The sequence below is a fragment of the Perca fluviatilis genome, chromosome 15 (assembly GCF_010015445.1).
Source record: "Perca fluviatilis chromosome 15, GENO_Pfluv_1.0, whole genome shotgun sequence".
Lineage (NCBI taxonomy): Eukaryota > Metazoa > Chordata > Actinopteri > Perciformes > Percidae > Perca > Perca fluviatilis.
The window spans coordinates 33,153,495-33,159,083 of record NC_053126.1 but is presented as its reverse complement, the minus strand read 5'-3'; positions in this window follow the sequence as shown (position 1 = coordinate 33,159,083).

Sequence of the window (5,589 nt, the reverse complement as noted above, 5' to 3'; positions counted from 1 at the left end):
TTTTTGTACGTAGTTGATCATTGTATAGATACACCAGGCTTAGTGGTTGTTGCCGCCTGTGTAACGTTCTCTTAATCTTTTTGTAGAGAAGCAGGCTAGGTATTTGGTTTGATTTTGTTTTGCTTGTAGAGCTAGTGGTGAGTTAGGCCCTGTTTTGTTATATTGATTTCATTTGTTTGGCACAACCTCCAGGTCCCATCCTCCACCCTCCTATTGTGAACTATTTCCATGTTTGGAATAAAGACCAAATGTTTCACTTCTACACGGACTCTTTCACATTTTATTGATTGTCGTGTTACAGTCCCTGAATCCCTCAGAGGGGTCGTAACAGACCCATAGACTGGAAACGTTGCGTAATGAAAAGTTGACAAATAAACGTGTGGCTGAGGGGGCGCCTTAAGATGAATTTAATACACGTTTTATTTCGCTTCTCATTCTAATATTCTAATATTATTAATGGGAAGTAAGGGCGACACGGCGCCGCCAACACATTTGACGCCCTAGGCAATCGCCTAGGTCGCCTATAGCAATCGCCGGCCCTGCGGGTCAGAGACCTAATATGTTGTTCAAGAAACATATTCTGATCAAATATAACACCAAGGTTTCTAAGATTGGACTGTACCACTGAAGAAAGGGACCCCAGAAGATTAACAACTTTGGAGGCTGTAGTATCTGGAGCGACAATAAGGACTTTGGTCTTAGCCTCATTAAGCTGCAAGAAATTGTTTGCCAACCAATCCTTAAAGGGGTGATAGAATGCAAAACCGATTTTACCCTGTCATAGTTAAATAACAAGTTTGGTGGGTAAATAGGACATACATAGAAGCTCAAAATCCCATTGACACCGATTACTATGAAAATCTCATATTTTGAAACTGCCGCTGAAAACGGGCGAATCTCAACAAAGCTGGAAGTTGACGTCAACTTCCCAAGAAATTGTAACTTTGTCACGCCCATTGGTGTATTAAGCGAACAGTCACGCCCCAACATTTACATAAGCTACACAACTGACCTGAGATCAGGTAGTCTTCTGAATCTAGGTCACGCAGATCTCTGCTATTCCATTAAAAAATTCACTTCTGAAACCTTTTTATGCGAGAAATCAACTATGTAAAACTCAAATATGGGACGTTTTACAAAAATGGATGGCAACTTTTGTCCGACTGTGTGTCGGAGTTCAGCGGCCAGTGCTGCCTGGGTTGCTACATCGCCGCCCTGCCTGTCCTCCGTCACAGACCCCGGCCTGCTGTGAGCTCGATTGAGCTCAGCCGGCGGCCCGGTGCTCAATACCTGCGCAAACTTACCCTTTTCTGGGTGACTGGACTACCAAACGCCACTGCCCTGACAGAGATCCAGGGCCTGCAGCTCGCTGTTCTCCCTCCCCTCTTCCTGCTACCGGAGTAGTGAGAGTGACTGAGAGCGCAGTCAGCGAGCTTGTTCCGCCCAAAATTTCTTACAGCAGCCCGCAGGTTCCAGTTAATCTTATAATGAATATGTGTGTTGAGTTATTTAAATAAACAATCGGGGAAATAAACGCCTCTTGTCCACGAGTCTCATTGATAGAGCCTGCGGTGAGCTGGAGTCCATCAATGAGAGCTAGCTAGCCTCCTCCTAACGAAACCTCTGACATTCACAAAAATGCATTCAATTGAAATCCGAAATCGGACAAGTGTTAGCTAAGATTTGTAAGACCTTGGGGAACCTGTAATATTCATGCCGTGACCAAATTCAAACTGTAAATATACTATAGTTATGCCGAAAGTGTAGCTAGCTAGCCGCAATCATTTCCCATTGTATTCAATGGGACACATAACTAGCTTGCTGCTCCTCCTAATAAGACCCCTCAGTTCATAAAAATACCTTAAATTCAAATCGGACACAATGGTTAGCTTTGTAAGACCTTGGGGTAGCTGTGATATAAGTGCCATGACGAAATTCAAACTGTAATTAAAGCTGCGAGCAGCGATGGACGGGCCCTCGCGCCTCTGTGCGCGTCTTGGTTACCGGCGGACGCCGCTCCTTGCGACCGTGCATTTGCGCGGCACTCAAATGCCGCAAATTGTCACCAATGAAAAGGGAACTCCCCGCCGAGTTCGACGATACCTCACACAAGACTACGTCATACGGTTGATTAGCTGTGAAAAGGGTCGTGGCTAATGCATAGGGGGCAGGTCAAACCATCACCAATGAAGAAGGAAGTCTCTGCTGAGTTCAATGATACCTCACACAAGACTCTACCTTAGATGGGTCAGCATTTATTAAAAAGGGCGTGGCTTCAACATAGGGGGCGGGCCAAACCATCACCAATGAAGTAGGAAGTCTCTGCTGAGTTCATTGATACCTCACACAAGGGTATACCTTAAACGGTTCAAATTGTATGAAAGGGGGCGGGGCTTAACAATAGGGGGCGGGTCAAACCAGAACCAATTAAAAATGAAGTCTCTGCCGAGTTCAATGACACCTCACACAAGACTCTACCTTAGACGGTTCAAATGTTATGAAAGGGGGCGTGGCCTGAGTAAGTGGGCGTGGTCATATTATAGGGGCTGGCTCAGTATCACATGTAGACCACATATTATAAGTTTCATGTAAATCGGATGATGTTTGTCATATAAGGCAGATTTCCTGTGGCCAGAGGGGGGCGCTATGACCAAAAGTCAATTTTGGCCTGTAGGTGTCCTCAGGCCTGGACCCTTGTCCATCCTGATAAATTTCGGGCAGATAAGACAACGTACACTCAAGTTACAACAACTTCTTTGGTCATCGCTAAACACTCAAAATGGCCGCCACACCACGCCCACACCGTCTGACGAAAAGTTTTTCTTTTAATAACTTTTCATCGTTAAGGTGTTGGGATGGTACAGACCAAGTTTGAAGTCCATCGGATGAAATCTCTAGAAGGAGTTCGTTAAAGTATAGCACCTTGACTTTTAGGCCTACTTCCTGTTGCCACTAGGGGGCGCTATGACTTTAAGTAAATATCGGCCTTTATTTGTCCTCAGGGTTGGACTCTTATGAATCCTGAAAAGTTTCAGTGTACGGACAACGCGTACACTCGAGTTACAGCCACTTCCTGTTTCGCGTGAAATGCACAAAATGGCCGCCCCGGCCGTACGGCCACGTCCTATGACGAAAAGTTTTTCTTTTAAAAACTTTTCATCTTTAACATCTTAAGATGGCACAGTCCGAGTTTGAAGTTGATCGGATGAAATCTCTAGGAGGAGTTCGTTAAAGTACGACATGTGGAAATGGCCAAAATCGCACTAATTTCGAACTTTGAAATCAAAATGGCGGACTTCCTGTTGGGTTTAGGGTATGGCTCTAATGACGTTTTTTGTACATCTTGACATGTTACATAGGTGTACCAAGTTTCGTGAGTCTACGTTAAACGCACTGGAGGGGCTCAATTTTCTTAACTTTGTAGGGGGCGCTAGCGAGCCATTTTTGTGCGCCTATTCCCGAAACCCTTAAAATACGTACATTTTCACCAGATTTGATGCGACCGCCAAATTTGGTGAGTTTTTGAATATATTAAGCCCCTCAAAAAGCCAATTCATTTGACAGGAAAATAATAGAAGAAAGAAAGAAAGAAAGAGAGAAAGAAAGAAAGAAAGAAAGAAAGAAAGAATAATTCCTTCAGTTTCAATAGGGCCTTCGCCGCTGTCAGCGCTCGGCCCTAAATATATTATAGTTATGCCGAAAGTGTAGCTAGCCAACTGCAATCGTTTCCCATTGTTTTGAATGGGACATATAGCTAGCTAGCTGCTTGTCCTAACAAGACGCTTTGCGTTCATAAAAATGCCTTAAAATCAAATCGGACACAATGGTTAGCTTTATAAGACATTGGGGTAGATGTTATATAAGTGGCGTGACGAAATTCAAACCGTAAATATATTATAGTTATGCCGGCAGCCGGCCGCGGAGCCCCGGTAGTGCAGTATCCACAAAGGGTGACTTTGCCCTGGGTATGGAGCCCAGCAGGCTGCCGCTTTCTCGTCAGACTGTGTGGAGCTCCTAAAGTCCGACACGTCTTACCAAATTTGTAATTAGCCATACGTTTTCGTAAAATGGCCCATATTTGAGCTTTATATAGTTGATTTCTCGCATAAATAAGTCTCAGAAGTGAATTTGGTAACGAAACATTGCAGTGTCTGAAATATGAGATTCTGTCGCGTCTCTAATGTGTGTGTATTGGGGATTCACTCAACCAATCAGCGCGCATCTCTAATGTGTGTGCATGGCGATTCGCTCAACCAATCAGCGCACGTCTCTAATGTGTGCGTATGGCAATTCGCTCAACCAATCAGCGCGCAGCTCATCTAAATATTCATGAGCATACCATATTTGGAAGAAAAGCTCTTGTTACAAATCGAGCCAAAACACAGGGATGCATTAGGGCCAATAAAATGTTCAGCCCAACCAATGTTACATACCCCATTAGGAGACCATAAGGAACAGTGTGAAATACCCGATATAATCATTCTATCACCCCTTTAATGGAGGACAAACAATTGAGCAATGCTGACACTTTGTTAGTTTCCTCCGGCTTAAAAGAGACATACAGCTGGATGTCATCAGTGTAGAAATGGTAACATATCTCCAAATTGCCAAATTAAGTGGCCTAGGGGAAGCATATACAATGTAAATAAAATTGGACCTAACACAGAGCCCTGCGGCACCCCACAGGAAAGAGCCGCGTTTTCAGAGGAATAGGGGCCCAGTGACACTGAATAGGTTCTATCTGAAAGATAGGAGGTGAACCAGTCCAAGGTGCTCCCAGAGATCCCAACCCAGTGCTTAAGTCTGTCAAGCAAAATGGTGTGATCCACAGTATCGAACGCTGCACTAAGGTCCAACAGTACCAGAACAGAACATTTCCCTGCATCAGAAGACATCATTAGATCATTGGATACTCTAAGAAGAGCGGTTTCTGTAGAGTGTTTCTGACGGAAGCCCGATTGAAATGGGTCTAGTATGTTATGAGTGGTTAAAACAGCAGAGAATTGATTAGCTACAACCTTTTCTAAAATTTTCAAGATAAAAGGCATCTTGGAGATTGGCCTATAGTTTGTGGGAATTGAGGGATCCAGATTTGTTTTCTTTAAAAGTGGCTGAACCACTGCATGTTTAAAATACAATGGGACACAACCGGTTTGCAGAGAGCAGTTAAACAAGTACTAACAGACCCGAGGACATTTTTAAGAAGTGAAATAGGTATAACATCTACCGGGCTCGAGGAAGGCTTCATACTGTTCACCAAGTCAGTGAGTTCTATCAGGGAAATAGGAGCAAAACAGTTTAAAGTTAACGGTCGAGTGAACTGAAAAGAGCATGCCGTAGCAGTGGAGATGATGCTATTCTTGACATCTCTGATCTTATTTTTCAAAGAACGAGAAAGTCACTGCAGTCATTATTCGAAAAGACTGGCACTTCAGGAGGAGAGGGATTTACAAGATTGTTAACGGTGTCAAAAAGGAATTTGGGATTACGCTTGCTAGAAGTAATAAGGTTCGTAAAGTACGATGTCCTCGCCTCCTTAACCATGTTATTATATTCAAGTAATAGCTCTTTGTGATGGATCCGGTGCAC